Below are 27,976 nucleotides of genomic sequence, written 5' to 3'. Positions count from 1 at the left end.
TTATACAGGCTTTCTCTGTAAATACTGCCAGTCAGGCACCGACACCTTGTCTTCTACCAAAAAGTAAGATTATTGAGGAACTCTTTGTCAGTTTGACTGTAATGCTGCGTTCCAGACACAGTTTTTAGCCTGTAAGTTTTGTCTTAACATCACGATTCACGACTTGGTAGCGTTTCAGGCAAAGTCACAACAAACCCTTCCAGCTAGCGTTAGCAGTTGCGTTATCTAGCAGCTAGCCGCTAGCTAATACTAGCGATTTCTAGTCGGCGACATATTTTGTGTTTCATTTAATAAACATAACCAGTAGTAGTACACAATTGTATGTGTATTGTTTTGATTACAATGAGCGGATTTACTCATTTTATGTATATTTATGTCTATTTCTCACGACGTATGTACGGCATCAACGAGTTCACGACTAGTAAGTTACGGGTTTGACTGCCGTTCCTGGGCACTTTCACTGGTAGAAGTTGTGAAAACACGAGTTACGGGTTGCCTGGAACACAGCATAAGAGTGCTATTTTGTGATAATATCTGTGCTCATGCACACATTAGCTGACAAACAGTGCCCACGTGTGAGTCTGTGTAGTTAGCTGGACAACATTTGATTTGAATATGTATTCATTCAAAATACTGCACTGTATAGCATATATACATGTAATGGAGATTCAAACACACTAAATATGCTCACAGCAAAACATTTTCAAGCAGTCTTTCACTTATCAAAATCGTGATCCGGAAGTCATATATATTACACACTTTATTTGTACATTTCCAGTTATTGGAAGTCATATGCAAAATGCTAAGATAAGAACTCAAGGGCAAATTGCTTTTGTGTGAATGTAAACCCAAAAAGCATTTTCAGAGCGATCAGAAAGACGAAAAGTCAAAGATGCCCTCCCACACAAAAGCAAACTTGTGTGCAGCTGCAGCTGTACGGCAGCCACCGTGACAAATTAAATCTGCTCCTACTCTTTAGTTTTCTGGTTCTACTAAGATTTGTTTTTGTCATTATATACTTCAATAACTATAATATGTTGTTTTCATTATTTTGACAGACGAACAGATATGATATTGTAGATATAATATTGAGAAACTTTTCTCATTACAAAACAAACCACTGTCATTCCAAACAGATAATTTAATAGAATGTGTTCAAAAAAACATTCACAGGGTCCAGTCACTGCCTAAAATGTTATATTACTACCATACTGTAGTGATTGGACATCAATGATTTCATCATCACAAAAGGTTTAACAGTAGACAGCTTTTAAAATGTATGTTGTTAACATTCTTTCAGAGCTGCGCTGGGCTTTATGGGTAACATATACGTTAACATTCTGCTCTATAATGGCAGAATCTTCTGTGCTACATACCAAGCACACTCATCTGAATTATTTAAATTAGCCATTTTCAATTTCTCTGATGACCGTAGGCTACAATGTCCTTTCATTAGGCTCTGACTCCATCTTGTTCTTGCTAAAATTAGAACGATATAAGATTCTTGTTATCACGACATACTAACTTATTATTTTATAAAAAGAAAAGTTTTTTGTTGCAACAAGATAAGTAAAAAAAACTTTGGTTTCTCATCATTATGACAAACCAAGCTGATTATTTTAACTCATAATGGCATAAATACACCGTTGTAGCAACTTTCCTCTATAACATGTTTCTGATTCATTTGACTTTCACACAGCTGGTACAGAGCAGACCTCTGACTTCTACTTCTCTCTAGTCTGGCCAATGGGATGCAAACCTTCATCACCTCTATGTGTACAGTAGGAAGTAGAGTGGAACCACAGGAAGCAGTTTGATGTGTGAGCTTGGTGCTAAATCTGGCGGTGCTGAGCGCAGGGTCTGGGGTCTGGCGGGGGCTCCCAAGGGGGGCCTTACCTCTGAACTACCCACTCCTGAATGTCTCTTTGAAGTGCTGTGGGGAAAGTTAAGTGCTGACAAGGGTGTATAATGGCTTCCTCGGGTTATGTTATGTCGGGGGGAAAGAGCTATGCTGCGTTGTCATATGTAGTCTTGTAAATGCTGCTGAGCCGAGTTCTGCAGGGTTCGGGTTACATGGCCGACATAAACGTCAGAGAAAAGGGATGATTCAGACCGGCACTATGCTGATACGCTCTGACATAATAGAACAGAAAGGATGTGTGAGGGAAGTTGCATTAACTAGTTTACAGGCACCCTCCCTTTCATCACATAGCCACGCACTGCACCATCCACAGCAGGGTTTCAAACAGAGGAGAGCTGCACTGATGTCATGCTGTCGGGAAGGAACAGGGCGAGGACCTGAGCTGGGCTAACATAGGCAGACAACAGCACTGCGCCTGATGCTTTCTGTGTGTCCGGCCGTCTCTGTTCCACTATCTTCTGTATGCATTTGCCTTTCTCTATCCCTTCTACATCATCAGTTGTCTTCCCGTCTTGCTCTTTGACATTTATCCCCCTCCTCATTATTCACCCCTTTCTCTGAATGCTCGTTGGTGTGGTCTCTTGACTAACTCGTGTTGAACCTTTCTGTGATGCCTCTGCTTATTTTATTTGTTTTACTGATCAAGGCCACAACAGTGAGCCTGACAGGACTCTCCACATGCACGTCTATGATTGATCTCAGATGGGCTAGGAGACTAAGGACTTACAAAACAAACAACACATGCCTCACACACAAAGGAAACGCACCACACACACACACACCCACACAACAACACCACACACACACACACCACACCACACACCACACACCACACAACACACAGACACAGACACAATACTTTTCCATTCAATACTTGACATCAATGTAAAAGCTAAATAATGAAATTTAAATGAATTGAATTTCTGTCTTGCCTACTGTTTGATTAAGATGAAGCAATTACTAGTACGTTTCTCTTCTTTAGATGTGAGTAAAAGCCCTTTTATTCACACATATTTAGATTAGGCACCATCAGACCATTAGCATGGATGCTGTGTCCCCTTGGCAGGAGTTCTACTTCTGACATCCAACTCAATCATTTATGCTGGCCAGTGCCAGTGTCCATGTCCAGCACAGAAAGATGGCACATGGGCAGGGGGCTGCAGGCTGCTACTCAGATGGCCTCACTACATTTGTATAAATCAGCGCAATGCTGTATTAAAACACACAGTGTGTGATGTAAGACAGCATTAACATTGTCGATACAGTTTTTACAACTCTAAACTAGACAATATTGATTCATTAAGCTCTTTCAGGGCCATTACAAAAGATGAAACTGCCTCAGCTACCTGGGTTAGATGGCTACATGAGTGAGATGTGATCAGAACTGCACCGCAGTTCGCTTCCATTTACACAGAGGGCTTCAATGATAACAAACGATAACCTTGAGATCTTGGAAGGATTACTGAGTAAAATGGTAGGCTCCTTTGACAGATAACTGTGACGTGTTATGTGGCAATTACAAAGCATTTAGAGTGAGCACTGTACTGAGGAGTAGGTACATACACAGGACAAAAGGCATGGGTCTCACACATGTGGGACAGCAGAGGGACACACAGAGGTTCCAGGGGGGAGTACAAGATTCAACATTCCTTTTATTGTCATTCAGCAAAGCACAAATGTAAAGCATGAACAAATTTACGAGCATGGCTCCTTTTTAAAAACGGATAAAAAAAAGGGTAATAAATAGAGCTCTGTGAATATAGAGAGAAGACATTGAGATGGAGAGGTGAAACTGTCCCAAGATACAGCGAAGAGAAAACATCGTTAGTGGTCATCAGAACTCTCCTCTTGCTTTCTCTCTCGCTCTCCTCTCTGGATTTGGCTCTACCCTCTCTCCTCTCTTCTTCATTTCTTTTCCTGTTATACTTGCCTCACTCTGCTCTATTTCCCGTTGTTCACTGGTGCCCTTTAAACCTTCGCCCTACTGGCCTCGTTCCTGCATAAACATTCCATTAACAGTAAGTTACTTTATGCAGATAACTCTCAGCCAGCCCTTTCAGGTCAACTGTGTTGAACTTAAATTATACTTCTGCCAAATAATTTCATAATAACAGTAAAATTTGCAATGCGGGGGGGTTCTTATTGCTGTATGATATGAATTCCCTCTGGTTTGTTATTATCGTTGCCTGCTGAAATGCCACCAAATGTGACATTTTGACCATCTGAAGCTCTGTAAAAACGGATTTGATTTTACATGCTTAAACTGTAATAGTAATTACTGTATGTACAGGCGCATACAGTATAAGGGGCCACTATGTCTTCAGGAAGCGTTGAATCAAGGCTATACTGGGAGTGGAATGCCAATTTCTTTCAAGGTGAAAGCCATCGGTAGCTGAAACACTAAGTTACTCCTTAATTGAATTGGAGTTGTACTGTTTTCCTGGTTATTTGCTGGAACAACAGAATCACTTCTCATCAACGTTGGCGTGTCAGCAAGAGACTGATTTTGTTGGGCTAGAATGGATGAGTGATTGAAGTCATGAAATTCCCGCAAGCTCCGGACATTAATGAATGAGCAGAACTCACATATCACTCTGGAATTGGAGCACACACACATAACAATAGCCCTTTCCCCAATGAGGAGCGTGGTGCAGGATTGCTTCAATTTGCTTCTCCTCTCCCACAGAGCTCTGCATTCAGTAGAGCGTTCCTTATTCAGAGAAAGCATCCGCGGCAAAATAAAACTAGTGCCATCTGCTCCATCTCCCCTTGCTTCCCGCCACAAAGCAGATGATTATCAACTGGAGCCTGTTTAGCTTCAACGGAGCACTGGAGCAATTTAGCTGGCGACCAAAATATCAGCTGAATTTGGGAACTTTTGACAAGTCGCAGGCTTCCTGTTTTGCACATAGATTCTCTGTAATGTTCTTGTTCTCTGTACACATGATACATTGACATTTTATGGAGTACAACACATTCTGAAATACCCGGCATAATGACTTTGGATGTCCAGTAACACTCTGAATGCCTGCTTCTGTCTTCTCCACTGTTAGCAGAAATACCATGGTGATAATGGGCTGCGCTGCATCAAGTAACAGTGTGTGCTTTGAAGGCTGATATTTTGCCTTTTTCCTGCACTGCTAGCACGCACAGACATTAATGGCCAAAGGATAGACAGAAACAATAGAGGGCACTAGAAATAAAGACCACAGGGGTCCATTCATACCCTCCTGTGCCTGTCTTTATGGAAAATGTGTATCTCAGCAGGCCACTGTGTCACATGCAGTGTGCAGTCAAGAGAGGTGCACACTACCACACCGCAAGCTGTGGTTACACGTGCATCTTCTGATGACTGAATATGTCTTATGAGATATTTTTTAGATAGGTTCGGTCTTGTTATTCTTTATTTTTCTTATTATCAACAGATGCAATTAAAAGACCAACAGTCATTGGTCCTACTAACAAGTATTATGTAGTAATATGTAGCTTGTTTCTCAGTGCCATACACTTCCACTGTTGTCCAAAATTGTTTAAAAACATATCAATAATCTGCGCCGTTGTATTGAATGACATGTACCCAGATTACCATAACTATGCGCAATATGATTTATTATCAGTCAATCGCACACACTGCAAAATGCGAATGAATGCTTATTTCCATCCAGTACTGGATGTTATTATTGGTAGTTGGTTCATCGAGATAAGCAGCAGGTGACGCTGATTCCCCATTCAGAAAATCATTATACCACTGCAGAAGAAGACGTAAATAAACGAGCACCAGTCAAATGCCAAATGGTGAGAAACAATGTAGAAAGCTTGATGCAAATATAACATTTCTGCTTGTTTCATTCCCCTTTTCCTCTCTCTATCTCTCACTCACTCTCCTCTCTCTCTCTCTCTCTCTGTGTCTCTCACTTTGCCGCATATTGTTTTTATCGATACACCAAACTTAGCCAAGAGTAAAAAACAATACAACAAAATGTTGCCATTTACACTTTTTTTTCATGCGTCAATTGAAAGTGCCTACAAAAACAGGTGGTTGGAAATGCACTTACTCTCTGTAGCACATTCATTTCCCTCTCTCTGGCTGTTTCCTTTGGATAACAACAGTAGACCACAAATAATTTGGGAGATTCCTCAGTGCAAACATCAAATGCAGCTTTATCCACTGGATGCATTCAATATGAAAGCTTTCTCTTTTATGCAAATTGGTAGGATTCTTTTTGCTTGTCACCCTCACACTGTTTGAGACAAGTGTATGTCCTGCCTGTCATTGTGCATTCAATGTCCACCCTATCACAAAATGGATTTTCAATAGAATAGGGTTCCCTCCCCTCCGCCATAATCCGATTTGCAGCCTATTTGTATGCCTTATAACAGCCTTAAACTCCGCTTGGCTTGGCTAGTCTTTTTTTTACGTTACATATCTGAGAGACAGAGATGACATGAGGACAGGAAGAGAAAGTGGAGCAGAGCGATAGAAGAACAGGGATGAAGACATGGAGGGACAGAATGTAACGCAGCCTCACCGAGCAAGAGACACAAACCAATATGCAGAGAGGAAGACAAACAGCCACGGCATCCAGTTGTCTACGTTGTCTCTCCACTGTTGCTGTTTTTCTCCCAGTCTGAGCCAAAGCTGAATACGTTAAGCAATAATGTATCCACCACTTAAATGAAAAATGGAACACATGTCAACAGTCAATAGCGCACACAGCAAACAGACAAATACAGAAAAACGGAGAAAGAGAAAAAGATTACACACAAACCATATGAGGGGATTTAACAGTGAATCAATTATCAGAGCTTCTATCCGTGTCAGGCAGGATCAGGCTACGAGGTGAGCCTGAAAGGTGGGAGGTTGAAGGGATTACAGAGTGGAGCAGGAGGAACAAGATGGCCACAGAAGAAGGAGGATGACCAAGCCGTCAAAGGCAGAGTTTTTAGACTACGTCAGGCTTTTAGGAAAGAAAGCCGTGGACCATAAACAACATGCAGGCTTATTTTGTAGAGGCTGTTGCAATAAACCCGTGACACCTTAAAACCTGTTTACATCCTGTAATGTGCCTCCATTGATAACACCAGGTTAAACAGCCCAGGCTGAGCCCAGCAAGTTTACAGCTGTCACTCTTTGTGTTATTTGTGAAACAAGAGTGGGGATTGAGAGGAGTGTCATCTTTGCTCCGAGCCAAGAGGATGCACAGCACTGAAGCTATTTGTTGCCAGTCCCTCTCTTTTACACTTGTTGTGTGTGTGTGTTGTGTGTGTGTGTGTGGTGTGTGTGTGTGTGTGTGTGTGGTGTGTGTGTGTGCGCGTGCGTGTGAGAGAGAGAGAGAGAGTGTGAGCATGCGAGTGATTGCACATGTGTGGGAAGACATCGCTGTTTGCATGAGGTTCACATTCATTAACAGTTCGTACTATAGAGCATAATTAAAAGCTTGCTGTGTTTGTAATTACCCTGTAGCACCTGTTCCCCCACTGCATGTCTCCCCTGCCCACAACACAACACTCACTGTCACATTCTCTCATAGGTGATGTGAAGGCCTCAGGGGCCCAATTTGTTCTTTCAAGTTAGATGAGATTCATAAAGTTGAGATTTAACTCATTAAATCAGAAGAGTCATTAAATGGGATCAGAACAAGAATAAATGGGAATGTTGGGGCGACCCAAAAGCAATGCAAATAGCAAAAGGACACAAATATTTAAATGTGGCTAATCTAATATTTATACTGTTATTGCGCGATAAAGCCGGCGGCTTAATGGAGACATCGTTTAACCAGCAGTGTGATAAATCATTTCACATGCATACATGTGTTATTGTAGCTGCACACACAAGCATGCAAATATGACATACACTTTAATTCTTTGAGTAAAAGCTATAACAGGACCATCAGCTGCCCTTTAAAGGGCTCTGCATCTCTGATGAGGTTTGCAACAGCAGTGTGCGTGTGGGGGTGTGTGTGCATACAAATATGTGTCAGGGTGTGAGACAGCTTTTCACTCAAGGGTCCCTCTGATGCGTAGTGACGCCTTAGTACTTTTGAAGAAGTGCAGTACTGAACAGGAGTGGACGGCCCTAAAGATTTAGACTGGGACTTTACTGGACTGGTTAGTCGAGTCAGGAGCCTCCCAAGGAAACGAGAAAAAAAAGCGAGACTAGTAGAGTTAAGGGACTAGGGATGAGCTGAGATAGGATGTTTCGTTAGCTTAGGGTTTACTCACCAGGGTTGCTATTTCTCTCAGTTATAAACCTTGTGCCTTTCCCTGTTCTAGTCAGATACAGCCAGCTGCTGTAGTCTGAGGGAGAGGGAGGTTATGGAAAGAGAGAAAATTGAGATTTTAAGGCAGAAGAAGTGGATGAAGGTGAGTCCAATGAATCAGCACAGTCTTTAAAGGGGTATTGAAACGAGTTAGTGTTGCAGTTTTCTAAAGTTAGAAGACGAGAAAAAGACAGATTTTACAAATAATGGTCCAAATCTATGTAGCAGAGGCAGTGATATCCTGACTTTGAGTTCCATGTATGGGTTAAGATTTAAAATACACCAGATCTTCCATTTCCCATAATGCAGCTTGATATAATCTTTCATTAGCCCCTCTTTGCCTACCAAACACCCTCGTGTTTCAAATTCCACATCTCTAGTTTTTAACTCTGGCTTTCATTTATAGATTTGTGTTCTTCAAAATATAATTTTTTCAGACTTTGCAGTGAGCTCTCATAAGCCACTCCTAATGATGAATAGACTGAACCTGATGTGTAAAACCGGTGAAGGGCCCCTTTAAGAATTGACAGGGTCAGTGGTAAAGAGAGGGCAGTAAAGTAGATGGAAGGATGAGAATAAGGGTGGTGATTAGAAAGAAAGGAAATGAATAGGAGGATCTTGGAGACACAATTGATTTGAATGCTGTATTGACTGCATTACTTTTCAGTTCAAACCAATTCTGCCCCGTCACCAACTGACAGTAAATTATTCTAGAAACCTCTAAGGTTAAAGGTAGATGTGCAATGATTAGCTGGCACAATTAACAAATGGATAATGGCTCCCACCTGCCACCTTCCTCCCGACCTGATGGCTTTGCAAAGCAAAGCCCGTTAATGACACTAGTTTCATTCAGACCACAGTGGGGATTTCTTTCAGCTGTCTAGTATGATAATGACCATTTGGCCAATTTTCTCTCTTTTATCTGGCCTAAGCTTCTTTTTTGTCTGAGACACAATGTCTTAAGGTTAAAATGTCTCCACAAAGCTGACCTCATTTTAAAACACATCTTTTCCTCTCTCATCCACATGATGATAGTGTTTTTCACACCCCAAAGCACCACTTTAACAGAATGGATACATCTGAAAAAATGTCATGTTAGTGTGGATGGAGAAAGAAAAGGCTTATCCCACCTGATGACGTAAGCCTTCACAGCTACGGTTGGGTGCTGACACGTCCAACACTTTATGTGATGACTCATTGTGGATGCCAGAATCACACAATACAGGTTGTGTTGGCAACACTGACAAAATACAAGACCATGGCGAGCAGTAGGTGACAGGATGGAGGTTTAACCTGCTGAGACTCAGAAGAGTTACTGGGCTTGTCTCACGTCTTATCAGGCCATGGCTGTAATGCACAGCTTTGTTTGCCACAATAAACAGGTAATACAAATGCTATCAGTTCTCATATGTTAACAGTGTTTACCTGTTTTACTGTGTACGCGGCCTAAAACACCACCTGAATTTTAACTGCCTTAGTGTTTTGTGTTTGCCTCGCTGAGAGCAAAACGAGATAAACCAGGGACAAAACAGCACAAGGGGCGTGGCGTGGGAGCAAGGTTGGCAATTAAATGCACTCCCTCCATATTAGCAATTAGACAGCCGCTCCCATTGTTTAAGCTTCCCAGAAGCCCTTGGGTGGGGTGGGGGGAGTGGGGATGGTCAGGGTGAGGACTATCAAGTTTACACAGGGGATGAATAGAAAATTTGATAAAAGCCACAAGCATGACCCCACTTTATACCAGGGCGCGTTTCTGCGAGGTGCCCTAGGAGGCCACAAGAGAGAGAGATGGCGAATAGACAGGGAGGGGGATGAATCAGAATCCCCACACAAAGCACACCATTATTTCAGTGGCCCCCCTCTCCTGTGGGAGACTTGGCTGAATGTGCCCCTCCAGGAGCACAACTCTGTCAAGGCAACAGTGCTTAGCTATTCATTTATCTGAATAACAAGTGGTATGAGGCAGAGATCGAAGCAAAATGAGTGTGGTTGGGGAAACAGTGTCTTTACATGACTCAGATTAATACTCTGACAAGGAAAATGTAACCGATGACACTATACACTATACTGAACATTTACCACTGCAGGACAATCAGTCTAACCCAGCTAGTGTTGATTTTACTCTGACCAGTTATGGGACTGGGATTTGATGTAAAAGCTTTCCTCTGCACTGTAGATCCTGTTGAAGTTGCAAATTGTTTCACTCTTGGCTTGGCTCTCTTGACTCTCCCTGGCCTTCGTCACTACCTACGTAGAGCTGGCAGCAGCACAAGAGGAGCTGTCCTACTTCTAGCTGTCCATGCTTCTTTTGTACACTATGTGGCTTTGGTACGGTGCGTCTGTGTTTTGACTTTCAACATGCACCTACTTGTGCTAATACTAGAGACATTGGGTCCGTTCGAAATTGTTCCCTATTATGGAAATAGTGCTCCATATTGTGTGTTTGCCTCTTTGTAGTGGTGTTTAAATTCTCAGCGGTTAATTTCATTCACTATATAGTCCTCTACAAAATACCCACAATGCACATCGAATCCCTATTTCATAAACAATATTTAAGAATAGTGAGCGAATGAGAGAATGGTTTCGAACACAGCTTAAAAGTACATTCACATACCACGTATTGTACTGCTTTGTGGTCTCACCTTCATTGCGAGATTTCATTTAGCGGATTTGTAGCATTTCTTTGAAAATCTCTCACAAAGAATGCTGAAAGCGCCACTGATTCACAGGTCAATGTGTAGATAAAAACCCAGGTGAAGACTGCTGAAATATTCTCTTCTAGTGTGCTCACATCAAAGGCAGATTTTTACATGCCTTTTACCTTCCAGTCGCCTCTGGCCATGCGTTTAAGCAACTCCGCGGACGGTTGAAGGTTCTGTCAGCTGCTGGAGAACTCCATAACATCCGCATGCTGTAGCTGCATCACTCAGCCCAGCCACAGCCACAGCCACTGCCAGGAGGCTGTACATTTGCACGGCATCCCATTGTAGCCCCCTGCCTGCTCCCTACGGCCTGGACGCCTGTTAGTTCACTGGCAGGGAACAAGCGCTTTAGCCCACCTAAGAACAGGTGATCCTTCACAGATGGAAGAGGCTGCACCCAAGGGAGTTCACGCTCTATCGTTTGCATCTTTGGCTCATAAATCTTTTATAAAGGATGTCAGTTTTGCTTACACAGAGGGGATGCAAGTGGCCCCCAGGACCAAGATGAAATACAGGTACAAAAGGCTTCTGCAAGCTTTACTTGGTTTGTGCGTCTGCATTGCTTGTGTGGGAGAGAGCAACTTTATTTGTGTTACTCTTTGTCCAACTATTCTTCGATTCTAATTTGGTGCGTGTTCCCTCTTTAATGTGCTTATCATGTGTTACAGCATATTTACCATACTAATGGCAGTGACCATTCAGATGCAAATGAGTAAATGCTGCATGGAATGTATCCAAATCCCACCTCGCATTACATTGGATTCCTGAATCACTTAGTTTCAATATGTTTTCGTATTATACTTTGCTGGCGCACTATTTTAATGCACAAAGGCAGCAGTGTGTGCGCATTATTCATTCTCGTCTCCGTGACACATATAGATCCGCATGCATTTAGCTGAGGACAAACAGAATGACTAAACACATTCCATTTAAGATGCTTAGCAGTGTGCACACAGTATCCAGCCTCTGTCTTTCTTTTCTTCAATTCTTCACTCCCCACCCACCTGTCTTTCTTTAAAGGAAGTGGTGGTTCACGGACTGTCTGTTCTATCATGGCTCTAACTGCTTATGCACTGCTTATACATTCACACTGTTTGTTTTGATCTAACCGTCTCTGGCAAATGGCTTTTTCTGAGGCACAGCAGTATAAATTTACACATTTAGTACAAAAACAGGACTATTAGGGGGTCACACATGCAACCAGCCTGTACTGTCCACAGCTTTTTTTTTTTTTACACAAGTTTGCTGACAATAGCCTTTGTCATTCATGTTATGCATATCAGAAATATTAAACCTTGGTCAGCCCATCAGAAGAGTAGATGTGAATGAAACAGTCTTTAGTGTGTTGAGAATAAAACAGATCAATGTAGACAGCTGTATCCTTGTTACAATTAAATCCCACGTCATACAGAAAAGAGAGATGGAATCCGGATCTTCTTGTAAATGTCAATGTGCATTTATGCACAAAGAGAGCCGTTGGGTTCACTTGATAATTTCCGCCACCCTGAAGTCATTGTTGCCATCTAATTGTATTTGTGCAACTCACCTGTTTGCTGGGGGAATGATATTGGCTCTGTAAATCGAATTATGTCGTTTATCCCGCCACTAATGAGTGATTTAATGATATAAGTGTGCTGGGCTAATGCCAACCCGCGGCCATAAGAAAACAACGTCCCACTCGGGCGTACTTGCCAGTCGAATGAACGTCATTATTGCTTGTGTGCTGCATGAGTGGAGATGATGAACAGGAATTAATCACACTGTCTTTTCCTCCAGACTTTTGTATTTGTTTCTTCAATTTCACCCTTTTTTTTCTGCCTATCACACACACACTCCTTGTCTTGACATCACTGCACTCAGCATCTCTCTGGCTGGATCTCCATCTCACCATTAGTTGTCACCATTAGTCCATCTTTCCTTCATAATTTCTTCCATTCTTGTTCGCACCCTGTCTTTGCCTTCACTTATCTGTCCATCGATCAAAATGATCTACTGTTTCCATGGGATAATGTTGTGCCTTATAGTCGAGGATTTGGGTGGGGAGGTGAAAACACTTCAGCTGTATTATAGATGGACGTTACTTTGCCAGGATATTACAAGCACTAGGCTACCCATGGCATACAAATGAACTGTCACCAGATCAAGAGAAATAGAATGTTTTATTATAATATTTCCCTCAAGCACTTTACTCTTGTCATGCTCCTGCAAACCTATATTGTATTTCCACTGTATGCCATGGAATGATTAGCAAACATGCACATTTCAGATCAACATTCATGCCTGAGAGAAGCTGCTAGGGTGCAACAGTTGAGCAACTTGATCAAACAGGGGACTAAAAAGTATTTTTTCACCATCCAGCCTTAAAGCAACAAATAGGGGCTTAGTAATACATCTTTTTCTCTGTTGGGTTGAAAGGAGAGAGAGTAAATGACTATTGATTGGCCAGCCACAGGGTTGGGGTTCGCGGCCTGCTAACTGCTAGTCTGGCGGAGTGGCTATTATTAGCATTGCTCGGCATGTCTTGCACAACCCAGGTAAGTGGCTGTCCCTGACAAATGCTGTTTGCCAGCCCAGTCCATTATCTTTGGGGAGCAGGATGACCGCTGGGCCTCACTGCTAATATGCAAGGAGATGCTTATCAGTTCAAATTAAGAGGAAGCCCTCCCAGACACCCAGGGATGTAATTGTTTTTGACAAGCCACGGCCCCACAGCCATGAACCCTCGAGAGAGAAAATGAATGCAACATTGGTAAGGGAGGGTCAGGGCTGAGTGAGGCGCCCAGTCAGATGGCCTCTTCCTTACATTCCAGTGGGCTGGTATTAAGGTTAATCTGTTTCGTCTGAGGGTCTATCAAAAGGATGCAGATTAATTTGTTTTCCCCCTGAGTGTGTGATCTAATATGACGTCAGATCAGTTACCTTGTCATGATATGACAGGGGACTTAGCTGACATTTAAAGGACCCATTCCATGAAAATTTCACTTTGAGGTTTTTTAACAATAATATGAGTTCCCCCAACCTGCCTATGGTCCCCCAGTGGCTAGAAATGACAATCGGTGTAAACCGAGCCCTGGGTATCCTGCTCTGCCTTTGAGGAAATGAAAGCTCAGATGGGCCAATCTGGAATCTAGCCCTTTATGAAGTCATAAGGAGCAAGGTTACCTCCATTTTCTCTGCTTTGCCTGCCCAGAGAATTTGGCCCACCCATGAGGGAGAGACATCATGCCCCCCCCCCCCCTCCCCCCCTCCAAAAAAGCTACAGATGCAGGCTGTATGTATGGCACATACTAAGGATAGCTCATTGTTGGACTGGCTCTAGTGACAGTAATTCTGCACCTAGGCTGAATTTTGGGAAAGAGACTTCAGATATGGGATTAAGGGACCTCTAAGGGGTATATAAAAGCATCCAAAGAGCACCACGTCATGGGACCTTTGAGATTTCAGAACGTCTTCTAAAGACTTTGTACTTAGACTGATTTGCAAGAAGAATAATGTAAACAAAAAGAAAGAGGGATTAAATGTTAAATCAAAGTGCTTTTAGAATTTGTTTTTCTTTTCCGAGTCTGAAAGCCCAAACAATCAGCCATTTTTGAAAAGACACTCTCAGGTTTTAACTTACATCTACAACAGTCATTTGGGTGATGTCTGACTTAACACTTCATGAGGAGCAAAATAGAGAATTTACAGATTATTTCCCTGATATGTTTATGCATTAGACAGATGCAGTGGAGCAAATACATTGTTAGGACTGTTCCTGTGAATACATCTCCATCTGAGAAGAGTACTATTGCTATTACACCACACAACAGGTAACTTTCATGAATATCCAATTCATCTTTAAGAGGTTATACATTTTTCAAATTTTATTTGTGAAGCATTTAAACTTTATGCACATATTATGCTCATTTTCAGGTTCATAATTGCATTTAGACGTTGTACCAAAAGGTTTACTAGGTTTAAATAAAAAAAATAAAAAGTTGTACTGCACATTGCTGCAGCTCTTAATTTCACCCTGTGTGTTGAGCTCTATGTTTTAGCTACAGAGTGAGGCACCTCACTTCTGTTCCATATTTGTTCAGAGCTAGGTAAGGACTACAAGCCAGTCAGAAGCAGAGTATGAGGGCGTGGCACGCTAGCGGCTAGGCGAGCATTATAACTTGACGCACCTTTGTCACAGAAGTAAAGGCAGGACCACAATAGAGATTTCTGTATCAGTTTGTGAACAGTGTTTTCTGCTGAGATGGTAAGTCCCTTTTGGGTGGACTTTGGCTTTTTCGCTTTGTAAACTTATAACATGAACAAAAATATATATAACACAATAAAGAGAAGGAAAAAAAAGAAGCCAAAAAGCATTGTCATGGGCTATTTTCCATTCAGCTTAAACACTCCACTCGAGGACACAGCTGCTTCATTTCCATGAAGTTTACTGGGAATTTTGTGAAACTGCCATACAATGAGAAGTCTATATTATAAATCAAACCCAAATGCACAATATCAGTGTAATAGCACCGTTTAGCTTACATGGTACTGTAGCCTTAATGATAAACACAGTCAAGCTAGTAAAAACAACCAGCGGCAAGAAACATAAGCTAACTTAGCCTAGCACAAACAAATTAGCTTCTTAGCTGCCTCAATATGGTTACAAACAAACAATGAGCAATAACCTAATGTTACACAATGAGAAATACTCACAGACGTTGCCTCATCAAAAAAGGGAGAAGGAAAAGCGATCCACTCAGAAACAGACGACTGGTAGAGCTCACACATTCCTGTAGCTGATTACCGCATGGCAATTTTACTTCCTGTTTCCCAACATGCACTGGTACTATGTTACTATGGTAACAAAGATAAACAAACCACTCTAAAATGCTGAAACAAAGTATTTTAAGAAACATGCTCTACTCTGGGCTGTTTTTAGCCAAAGTATTGCTAGTCTACCAATTTTCTTTCTGTCCATGTGCTTTGTGACTACTGGAGTTATTCGCCCCCAGAAGTGTCTCGTAACTCCAGTTCACTCTATATAATCTGATGGCTTATTTTTTGCTGCATTGGTAGACAGGTAGAAACTAAAGAAAAGTGAAATGCATCTCCACACCTCTGTGCCCCCAAAATTAACAGAGACATCTGTCACATGGCCAAGGAATTGTGTCACCTCATGTCATGTTAGAAGATAGTGAGCACAAAAAGACAAGAAAAATGCAGTCAGAGAAATTATTTTCATGATCGCATGGTCTGCTTCCAGAGGCTTGACAGGGTCTTTGTATACCATAAGGCCTTACTGTATGTGATACATTTGACAGCCACATACACACTCATACCTATTCTGCATCCCACTTGCATCTATCTGCAAAATCAAAGAACTGAGAAAGATTTGTTCAATGGGCATGAATACCTCTGACAACCCATCCTTCAGAGAGATAGGTTTACTAATTGTTGGTCTTTACAGGCTATTGTACACTCTATTTGCCCGTATTTATAGCACAGAAAGACAGAGAGATAGCTACAGCTGATCTCACAGAGATGGAACATAAAAGGTATGTCTCTCAGAAGATTGCACATAAGTATATTGCACATAAGGTGTTGCTTTAGAATATACAATAGCGATGAACAGCAGGGATTCACTCTGGAAGAAAGAAAGACATGATGACAGATGGGATGATGCAACAGTCCATTATGACATTTCCAGCATACACACTGCCATAGTCATTTGTGGAATGTAGCTAAGTACATTCACTCAAATACTTTATTCTACTGCATCTCAGAGACAAATATTTTACTTTTTTGTACATGCAACAGACACATAAATGCAGCAGTAATATTGATCCAAAATAATAGTAAAACATTGACAGTGAACATTTACCTTACAATGAATACTTTTACTTCTTATACTTTAAAGCTTTAGTTCTAAAGGCTTGTATCATGTCATTACTTAGAATTCCTCAAGGTGGAGGCAGAAACTATGCACTATAGCGTACTAATTGCATTGTGCTCATAAAAACTTTTATTAAGGTAAGATTTTGAATGCTGGACTTGTAGTGGAAAATGTACAGTGTGGTATTAGTACTTTAAGTAAAGGATCTGAATACTTCTTCCACCACTGGCCATAGTCATTGTCACGGCTATGGATCATAGGTACAAAACCTCTGGAGTGTATATGGGCTATTGTTGGATTTTAATGTTGATGTGTACAGTATTACATTTTACAGTCTGCTCCCTTGAGGGATGGGTTAAATGCAGAGAATGAATGTTGCTACATGTACGTGTATGTGAGAATAAAGTACCTATACCCTTTACCTTTAGTCAATGCTCATTAGAATTTGCTTTTCTTACTTTGCTGCCAGAAAAAAATACAGACCCAATCTTTTTGGCTTTTCCTTGGAAATTTTGGTTGAAGCTGCGTTTGCATTTGAGCCATATGCTCAGGCCCTGCTGCAAGCTGTTCAGCTGAACATGAATACAAAAGTTAGGTACCTTGAGACATCATTATGGCTGAGGAGGGGTGTTTTTTTAGTTTGGACAGCTTTGAAGAGAACATACTTTGATGATTTGTTGATTTTTCTGCAGTGGTCACCCCACAAAACAACTACCTGTATTTGTATTTGTATGTGTAGCACAGCAGTCATGAGAAAATTGGGTTAAGTGATCATAAGGATTCTTGTTTCTTATTGTTTAAGCTTGAATTCAGGGTATCATTTGTCAAACCTTTTAGCTGTTTTGTAAATAAGCAGAAAAGGATGACAGTTGATGGGTTTCTAAAGCCTATGTGTCATTACAAAACGCTCACAAATGCAACCTTACATTTATGGCACACACTGACACACAAATGCACACACATACACACCAAACAGTATCCCTCACAGTCTCGACACTGAGATCTGAAACCAATTTAATATCTGTCATGTCCCCATTAAATTCAGAGCGTTAATTACACCTTATAAAAAGCCTGTCATGTTTCATAATCCCACAAGCAGCAACAATTCAAACTCAATCAGCCACTCCGATCTAGCATTGAGTTAGCACACTGTCTTTAATTGAACGGTTGTCCAGGCCAGGCACAAGGCTGCCAATTTAAACATGTTTATTATTCCCCATCTAGACCTTATATCTGACCTTGGCGCTTCAGAGGCCCATTCTTTCTCCTGGCAGCTCGGTCTGAAGGAGGTTGTGAGCTGTCAGTGTGCCAGAGGACAAGTGCTGTGTTACTTCCGGTTGAGATGCAGATCACGTTAGCCTGCCGTTGGCTGGCTGGCTGCTGAGAAGTGACTAGTGCTCACATGTCTGACCTGGCTGTGTTTCCCTCAGCTCATCTGTTTGTTCCGCTCCGCTCCCATCACCCACATACTGTCCAGGTATTCTTCCCTGTGTGTCTTTGTCATTCATTTCTACTTTTGAGTAGGATAGAGGCTGCCAAATACTGGGAATTTTTCATAATTCAAAAAAAGTGAACCTTCCTCCAAATCATACATGTTCTTTAGTAGCTCATCTAAATTTTAGAAGGTAGGAGAACACTGATTCCTGAATCCAGTAGAGTGTGTATGCTAAAACAAGAGCCTATAGCTAGTGGCTCTGTGAGGTTGTAAAAAGTGTTGTTTTTTGCTAAATGCTAACCATTCTACTGATAAGCCTGTCATTGTTTTAGTTCTGCATGGTAGACAGCTGACATTTTACATTTTATTTTTACATCAGTGCTAAACAAAATGCACAGCGTTCTTTAGTTTAGCAGATATTTGGTTTAATACCAAAGTACTGGAGAGATTGACATTTTGACCTGATGGCAAAACTAGATGCTAGAAACAAATGTTTCAGGTATTTCAGCCTGGACTACAGTGGTGGACCGACCAATTGACATTGAAAACCCTAGAGCCGCTAAAAAAACAACATAAAATCAATAAGTGAAATCCGAACAACACAAGTGGGGATAAAACAGAGACGTTACTGCAGTGTAGTTTATGCATGGTGTAGAATGTTAAAATTGTCACATATGTCATGTATCATTATTGATGCTTCCTTTGATATGTTAATCCTGCCTGGTTCGTTGTCCTTATGAACATAATCTGTTTCACCTAATCAGCGATTAGGATAGCATAAAAAACTATAGGGAGGTTTTGTGTTGCATTTGCTGGCCTTAGTCCGACACGGTCACTGCCTCTGCAGAGCAGACTCTGGGGCTGGAAGGGATGGACTGGTAAGGTCAATAAATGTGAAGTGCACAGAGGCAGAAAAATTAAAAGAGAATCAGGTGGAGCACTAAGACCTATCACCTGGGTGTGACCTGCCTGTAGCTTCCCTGGCAGAGGCCGAAAAGGTTATAGTTTAAATGGCTGTCACAATGATGTCCATGGTGGAGCAGGAGGAGGTGGGGGAGGAGGACACTTTTCACTTTTCTTTCAGTTTTTGGTAAATTTACATCATCCATGATAAACATGGAGACCTTTTGACCTTTGAAATGAGCAGATATACAATTATATTGTAAAAAAAAAAATAGTATCAACAGTCAATCATTAAGTTTTTTGTTAAAGAAGTAAAACTTTCCACCAGTTTGGTGAGATCCTTGTACTTGTATACTGTATTTTTTGTCATCTTTTTAGTTTTAGCTTAGAATGTTTCCTAATTTTCTTAATGTTGCTGTGTATGACATTTTATGAGATAAGAAATGGCTTGCAAATCGTTTCATTCTCACTTGTGAATTTATTTAGCTAAGTGTGAGACCCCATGACACCAACATTGTATGCATTGCACAAGTGTCAGCCAATAGTGTGTAAAGGATAATTGCAATGAAAGCATGTGCAAAATAATAAGCTGATGAATTTAGAATGAAAAGTGGAATGGTAACAAGGTTGAGAAGTTGTCATATTATGTAATGGTGTTTTTGAGGAGCAGTTTGTGTGACAGTCCTATGATCGGAGATGAGAAACCTATACGTTTTTTCTTTGTATGCAATTTAAAAAGGAAAATAATTTAAGATGTTTTAACCCTTGTGCCCTCCTCAAATTTACAAACATTGGGCACCTTCGTGCCAAAAATGTACATTACTATTAAATTATCATATATCAAGATTTTTCATTTTTTTTTTTCATAAATCTCTTAACCAACTTTTATCTTGCTCAAAACTACTAAAAATGTTCAGGATTTTAACCCTTTAAATGCCAGTTTAATTCTTTACCCAACAAAAGACAACCCAACAGAACATTAATTATTTTCCATAAAATAAATTGTAAGGGAATGGGGCTTTGATGGTGATTGTGAGTGTTGGATATGTCAAAGATTATCAACACAACTGATTTGATTGCATTAGTATTTTTATGTAGTGCCAGATACTGCCTTTGGACACCTTTGTGGACAAAATGCCTCATGGACTTCCATTAAAACTACATGTTTTTATCTCACTGCCTTTACAGTATACAACCATGCTTTTGTAATGTCAGCTTTTCACTTTGAATAAAAGTGGTGATATTTGATATTTTTACTGTATTCCACCAGATTCAACCATTTTTCCTTTGTAGGTTGATGCATGAAATTGTTGTATATTTGCCAGTTATATTATGGAGCCGTTTGTGTGTGTGTGTGTGGGTGGGTGGGGGGGGGGGGGGGTTGTGTGTCTGTGTGCATGCATGTCTGTGTGTGAGAGAGTGTTTGTGTACATCTGGAAGCAAGCACTGATCATTTTAGGGGTGAAAAAGGCCATCTTTTGAAGGATGCATTTCATGTGTCTTTGAAGAGGTGCTTGAATAAAAACCTTGTCTACTGCATTTGTTGTAAACTGGCACTTATAATTTCAAATCGTTTGTGGGACATGGTGCTCCTGAACACTGGTCTCCCACTATGGGCATCCCACAGGCTCCGGGTAGATTCCCCATTGGACTGGTACACACCGGCAAGGATTTGAAGTCCCATGTATGCTCAAATCTCTTGAGCATCCACATAACTCCATATATACAAACGGAAATTTCCTAGAAAGGGAAAATGGTTGAATCTGGAGGAATACAGAAAAAATGTCAAGCATCTCCACTTTTATTCAAAGTAAATAGCTGACATTACAGAATGCATGGTTTTATACTTAAAGGCAGTGAGATAAAAACATGTAGTTTTAATGGAAGACAATGAGGCATTTTTGTCCTCAAAGGTGTCCACAGGCAGTATTTGGCACTACATAAAAATACTAATGCAGTCAAATCAGTTTTGTTGATAATTTTGGACATATCAAAGACTCTAATCACCACCAAAGTCCCAGTCCCGTACGATTTATTTTATGGAAAATAATTAATATTCTGTTGGGTTTTTCATAAATAAAAATTACTTCAAATAATTAAACTGGCATTTAAAGGGTTAAAATCCTGAAAATGATTGAATGTTTCAACCAAGTTAGAAGTTGTTTAAGTGATTTATGAAAAGAGCAGAAATAAATCTTGATATACAGTATGTCATGATTTAATATCAGTTTTTGGACATTTTTGCCACAAAGGTGTCCAGAGGGAGTATCTGGCACTACTTAAAATATAATTATGCAATCAAATTAATTTGGTTGCTTATCTTTGACATATCCAAGAATCTAATTGCCACCAAAGCCCCATCTCCATATTATTTATTATATGGAAAATACATAATTTGTGTTTTTTCATATACGATAATTTAATATCAGTTTTTTGGACATGTACATTATCGCCACAAAGGTGTCCAAAGGGTAAAAATGAATCAATCAAGTATAAAAAAACATGTAAGAGTAAAAATAATCTTGATTTAAAAATGGTGACCAAAAAGAAAGTTTCTACCATGAGCAGTAACGTAGCAAAAATGATCACAAAATGAAAAGAGAAAAATGAGAAAAATGTACAAAAAACCTGAGTAGGAGAACACATTTGGACAAAATCTCTGCCTCAGAGCACCTGAACAAACATGAAGATTTGTGTTAATAGTCAAAAATGACACATTTGCCAAAAAAATCCCACACTGCCCAATTACAGGTCGTCTTTATACCAACACTTAAGCCTAGTTGTATGAGAGACACTGTGAGTTTTTCTTGTACTCTCTGTGGACATGTATACAGTGAAAGACATACATTAGAACTCTTGAAAAGCATGACTGCCCATTGATCTGAGAAGTAAAGCAGGGACAAGACAATGCTCCTTAGTATTCAAGCAAATCTTAAAAGGAAGAAGCCATTGTCTTTTGGATTAACCGAGTCAAAATCCTGATCTAAATGCATCTGGGAAGCTCTGGCATGACCGGCCTGGTCATGTAAGAGAGCCCTCAAGCCAACATTTTGATCAGCATTGTAAAAGATGGTTGAGATGCTTCAACCTGTATGAAGAGCACCATGACCACACAAAGACGGATCTACCCGGCTGAATTATATACTCACAAGGACCAGGCAGGATTAACATATCAAAGGAAGCATCAGTCATGAAACATGACATATGTGATATAACGCAATTTCATGTGCATCTGAAGGGGTTTTGATGCATAGAACAAATGGATTTGGGCTAATAAATGCTGCCCTACAACAGATGTGGGTCCACACAAAGGCTTGCTCTACATACGGTAGGTCGGCAACTCAAAAAGACTAAAGCAAAAAGAAGCAGGTCAGTTTACAATACCTGCCAAATACTGAGTGTTCAAAATAATTCTTTTGTACACCAGCCAAATGGCTAGTAAATGTTCAAACTTTATCAGCCACTTAATAGATTGCCATAGGTTTTTTGGCTGGTGAGTGAAGCAAATCTACCAGCTACTTAGTTATTTTACCAGTGTTTGGCTAGTGGATAGTGCCAGTTTTGAACCCTGCAATCCTATACAAATCTGAAAATTAAACTATTGCACACAAAAAAAAAAAAACATGTATTTTTTGCAATATAGCAGTGCTCTGGTCGACAAGAGAATAAGGCAAATTGCCTAGCTACCAAATTCTACAGAGCAAACAATGATCTTTAGACTGTCTTGGAAGATCCCACAACGAGCACAGCATTCTGAAAAGTGGCTGTTCACATTTGGACCTGCAAATTTCTATCAGATTCATACTCTAAAAGGAGACCTCACAGTTTTCCAGAGCTTAGCACAGACTTACGCACAGTAAATTTTGAAGCCCGAGTGATCAGTAGATCCAAAAGGCAGAATGCTGCCATGGCTTTTGCAGCACCGAGGGAACTGACAGCCAAACAGTGTATGTGTCAGTTACCCTGGCCACAATATATGTGTAATGTGAAACTGTTAACGTGAAATTGGGAGTAGCTGTGAGAAATATCGCCCTGCATTGGTTCGGCTCATGTGTGTATGCACTTTCATCATTGTTATAGCAGATATAATTTAAGGTGTACTAAGGTGTAGCTAGTCTTCTGTGTGGAGTGACAACCACGTTTTGCAAACTCTTATGGCTGACTGTGTGTGTAACTGCATATGTTCTCAAGAAGAAAGGAAAATATGGCTCTGGGACAATTTGACACAGAAGCAGAGGTGAATAATATATATTACATTTATAATAAGTGGTTGCTATTTTAGTAATGTTATTCAAGGCACTGCCATGGTAAACGGGTGAAATGACCTGAGGAAATGTTAACACATTTAATTGCAGTTAGTATCACAGCCAACTTAATATCTGTGCATTTCTGTTTAATTTTCTAATAAATTAAGGTAAATATTATACATTTTAGAGAAACATTTATTCACATAGGTTCCTCTGACTTAACACTTAAAGTGCACATATAATGCTTTTTGGCTTTTTTCCCATTCCTTTATTGTGTCATATATGTTTTTGTGCACGTTATAGGTTTACTAGGTTTAAAGCCCAAATTCCAACCCTAAGGGACTCACCATCTTCCAGAGAAAACACTGTTCACAAACTGGTCCAGACAGCTCTATTGTAGTCCAGCCTTTACTTCTGTGACAAACATGCGTCAATTTGTAACATGTTATTATGCTCGTATAGCTGCTAGTGTTGCACGCCCTCATACTCTGCAACTGACTAGCTAACTGTGCTGACCTTGGTACTGCGCATGTGCGACTCCCAACAAAGATGGAACAGAAGAAAAATGCCTCACCCAATTGCTAAAACAGAGAGCTCAACACACAGGGTGAAAAGAGGAGCTGCAGCAATGTGCAGTGTAACAAATATATATATATATATATATATATATATATATATATTTTTTTTTTTTTTAATTAAACATGTAAACCTATTCTGGTACAACCTCTGAATACAATTATGAACCTGGAAAGGAGCATAATATGAGCACTTTAAGTAGCTTTAAGCTTTAAATAATATCTTAACATATTACCTTACTATGACCAAGCATGCAGAATTTATACAGTATCTGTGTTAAGCTCAGTCTTCTACTATTTATGGTATGTTTCAACAAGAAATTCCATACTGCAGGTAAAGAAGGGCTTTAGGTATTATGGAAATTGTGACATTTAGTCACAAGTGATGCCGTTGCTACAATAATGTCCTTTTATGCTGTCGTTTATCTTGAAGTAATTGTTTGGAATTTATAATTGAGGAACTTACACAAGGACGGTTTTATATGTATTTAATGGAGTTTTAATTTTCTTCAAGTGGTTGCTTTTTATATGATCTTTCTTACTAAAGCCTTTGCACACTTGAGAATGTTCAGAAGGAGAAGGATTCTGAGAGATCATCAGAGGTGTCCAACGTATTGTCATGAAACGTTGCACACTAAAACGTATAATATTATACGAAAACTAGGAGACCTCCGACTTGTCAAGTGACACCGGCTTCATGCTGCAGAGCTGTTTAAGATACAACAGAGCTTTGTGCTGCCAGCTACAGTGCTTTGCATGGTGCTCCGCATGGCACTCTGCATGGCGCTTCGCTTGGGGCTCCGCATGGCACTCCGCATGGTGCTCTGCTTGGCGCTCCGCATGGGGCTCCGTCATGTCAGCGGTAGTTGGTGGTTCAGTTACACCGGATTAGGTGACTGTGCGCTGGGTACAGAACACCGTGAGTTGCTGGTCATTTCGGTGGAGATTGCGGTTCAATTTAGGCAAGAAAAAGTGAACGTTATGCGGCAATGAAAGTTGAGTTTTTGCACCAAAACAACTAGTTAGGTTTAGGAAACGATCATGGTTTGTATTCAAAAACTCACAAGGAACACAAATATCCTGGATAAAAGTCTTTTTTTTTTCCCCCAGGTAGACTCCCTGCCTTGAAAGTCCACCCATCCTCCCCAACCATCTCCCTAGGCGGCCATTCGCGTTCTTATACAGCTCCCTTCAATGTGGTGCACACAGCAAAAAAAACAACAGCGTGTTAATCATATTAAATCAAATGAAGTGCTTAACTCTTCGTTGCTTTTTGACTGTATGGTTCATGAGAACAGGCTCGGGAGTTACACTCTGATTGTTTTCATACGGTATACATACACCCAATCATGTCTGCAGGGCTGCCTGAGGCTTTACTTGGTCGTTTGCTGTTGCTCGCTGGTCCACAGCTCAATCAAAGACCAGCCGCTAACCTCCAACCTTAACCTGAAGGCTCTCTTTTGATTGACAAAACCGTCTTAGCACACCTACACACTCATATGCAGACACAGCACACATACTGTACAGACACACTTGCACTGAGCGCCAATACCCCCAGCTCAGAAACTCTCTCCACTCACAGTTTGTTGGGTTTTGTTTGCTGGTGCCAATTCACTCATGGATAAAATTAAGTATCCTGTGCTGCGTGAATGGATAACTGCCCAAGTTCAACTTAGTCTGACAGCTTCTAATGCCCTGGTCAGTGTACTAAATGAAGTATTGAGAGATAGTGAAAGCTTCCTCTCTTTCTACTCCCCATGGCCTTGGCCTCTCTTCCCAGTTATGCAAAAGTTCAGTGTCTACTTGATGTAGAAAATTAGCTCTTTGCAATAAAACTGTGCCCATTTGGTATTACAGAAATCTGGTGACGAGGAATCCTTAAGTCTTAAAAAGTCTGCTGCTAAATGTAGAGCCTCTGTATATTATACACACAGTGGCTAAATGCGTCAAACAGCTTAAATTGGCTTCGGTGTGACGTCAGATAGCTATTTGTGGCTTGATTGATCGTGATGGATAACTTGCGGGGCGGCCTGTGGACAGTGAAATGTTGAGAGGAGCGGAGAACACGAGCAACAGAGCAGATCATTGAGGCAATCGACCCAAAGCTCTGTGGTCAATTTGAATGTGAGAAGCTTAATATGGAGACAAACACCGTTCTCCATCAGCCTTTATTCATATCAGGCCTCAATGCATTTACTTCCTCCACTCCTCTCCTCCCTTTCCCTTCTAGGAGAGCTCTATAGTACCATGTTTAGTGCTGCTGACATGAACAATAGTACCATTGCCTTCGTCTTGCTAGAAGGAGCACCTCGACAATTCACACTGATTGTTCTCAAATTGCCCGGCTGGGAGAATCACCTCTTCTGTTTGATGCTTTAAAGTGCCACTGATTCCACTGGGACAAGAATCTCCCACTCTCGCAGATTTTTCATTTTTCTAAACTTCCCCCTACCTAAACCCCCTCTCCTCCTTTTTGATTTTTAGGGTTAGAGAGCAGTGTGGTGCTAGAATATTGGCCGTGCCGCTCAAGAAAAACAAACCTGAGTGGATCAGTGCAGAGGAGTCTTTGTTCTGAGGTGACATCCATCTTACGCTGAAAGTCGTTTTGCTGAGGAAAAGAAAAACATTTTCTATCTCTGTGCATTCTTTACAAAGTACTGTTTTTCCCTGTTTGCCATCAAACCATATGTTCAACATATTTGTACCATTCACATCTCACAGCTTGAGCTACTGCACTGTAGTGGAGGATGGAATAATATTTTCTGTACCAGTTATTTGACAAAGGCATCGTTACCCAGTCCAACATGCAAACTATGGTCTAAATAACCCAATAAAAGCTATGACCACTGTGTAACCTGCTTTTTCATCATTTTGATGATTTTGTGCTCCAGCAGACAATTAATCTCAACCAGTTAAGTTCCTGTTGTTACTCATTATTATATTTGTGCTGTAAAATTAGGACTTTTTGATAAGAGGTGAAACACTGGATGTTTATCTATCGATTTTAAGCAAATGTCTCAGCACCCAGTGCACAGCACCCAGCGCGCAGCACACAATGGTAAGTTGGTGATCATAATTCATACGACCTGTTTATCTTGCTGCACACATAGATGTGGAAAAATCTGGGTTCCATCTTTTTGTGACACTTCGTATGTTGGATGTAAACAGTCTTCATGGTTAATTTTATTTCATTGTGTTGCACTTTATCTACAATTTTCATTGTAGATAAAGTGTAACACATCTGTAGAAAACAAGTTTAGAGGAAGTTATCACAGAGAAACCGGCTTCTGTCCAGATGTGTGATGGTAATTGGCACAAAGAAGTTGGATTTGTCACATTCAGGTTCTCAGACAGCTTCAAATGGATTTTTTAGACTGACTTTTCCCATCTGCACATTGTACTTTAGCTGCATTGTGATGGATGCACATAGATGTGGACAAATCTGGGTTCCATCTTTTCTGACACTTCGTATGTTGGGTGTAAACAGTCTTCATGGTTAATTTTATTTCATTGTGTTACACTTTATCTACAATTTTCATTATAAATAGAGTGTAACACATCTGTAGAAAACAAGTTTAGAGGAAGTTATCACAGAGAAACCAGCTTCTGTCCAGATGTGTGATGATAATTGGCACACACAAATTGGATTAGTCACATTCAGGTTCTCAGACAGCTTCAAATGGATTTTTTAGACTGACTTTTCCCATCTGCACATTGTTCTTTAGCTGCATTGTGATGGATGCAAAGTTGTGTGTACGCTGTGCAGTTGGAGTGCCCGGACAGATGTTATGATGAATGTATGTATCATCAGAGCTGCGAGTGTGACAGGTCTGCCATTACCTGAGAGTGATAGCTCAAATGGAGCACCTATAATTACTGGCCTGTCAACCGGGCAGTCCCACTCCCTAAACCACGTCCATGCACTTCATAATTGAAAAACACCAGCAGATTGACATGCTGCATTAAACCCCCGCATTGATGTCTGTAAAGCTATTTTTAAAATACAATATACTCTGCTTACCTCTCTTTAGATAGTGCCTCAGGACACAGTAACAGAGTTG

General features: G+C 40.7%; 1 protein-coding gene and 1 long non-coding RNA gene across 2 annotated transcripts in view; both read left to right on the top strand.

Annotated features, from left to right (window-relative positions):
- The window catches only part of LOC116687850 (cadherin-4-like), a 211,308-nt gene that overhangs the window by 19,187 nt on the left and 164,145 nt on the right, over window positions 1-27,976 (top strand).
- LOC116687851 (uncharacterized) lies at window positions 417-24,922 on the top strand. The gene is made up of 3 exons (XR_004331642.1): window positions 417-514; window positions 9,131-9,145; window positions 24,912-24,922. It is a non-coding gene; the product is annotated as an uncharacterized LOC116687851 (long non-coding RNA).

The sequence above is a fragment of the Etheostoma spectabile genome, chromosome 4, assembly GCF_008692095.1.
Source record: "Etheostoma spectabile isolate EspeVRDwgs_2016 chromosome 4, UIUC_Espe_1.0, whole genome shotgun sequence".
Lineage (NCBI taxonomy): Eukaryota > Metazoa > Chordata > Actinopteri > Perciformes > Percidae > Etheostoma > Etheostoma spectabile.
This window is presented reverse-complemented; position numbering and strand designations above follow the sequence as displayed.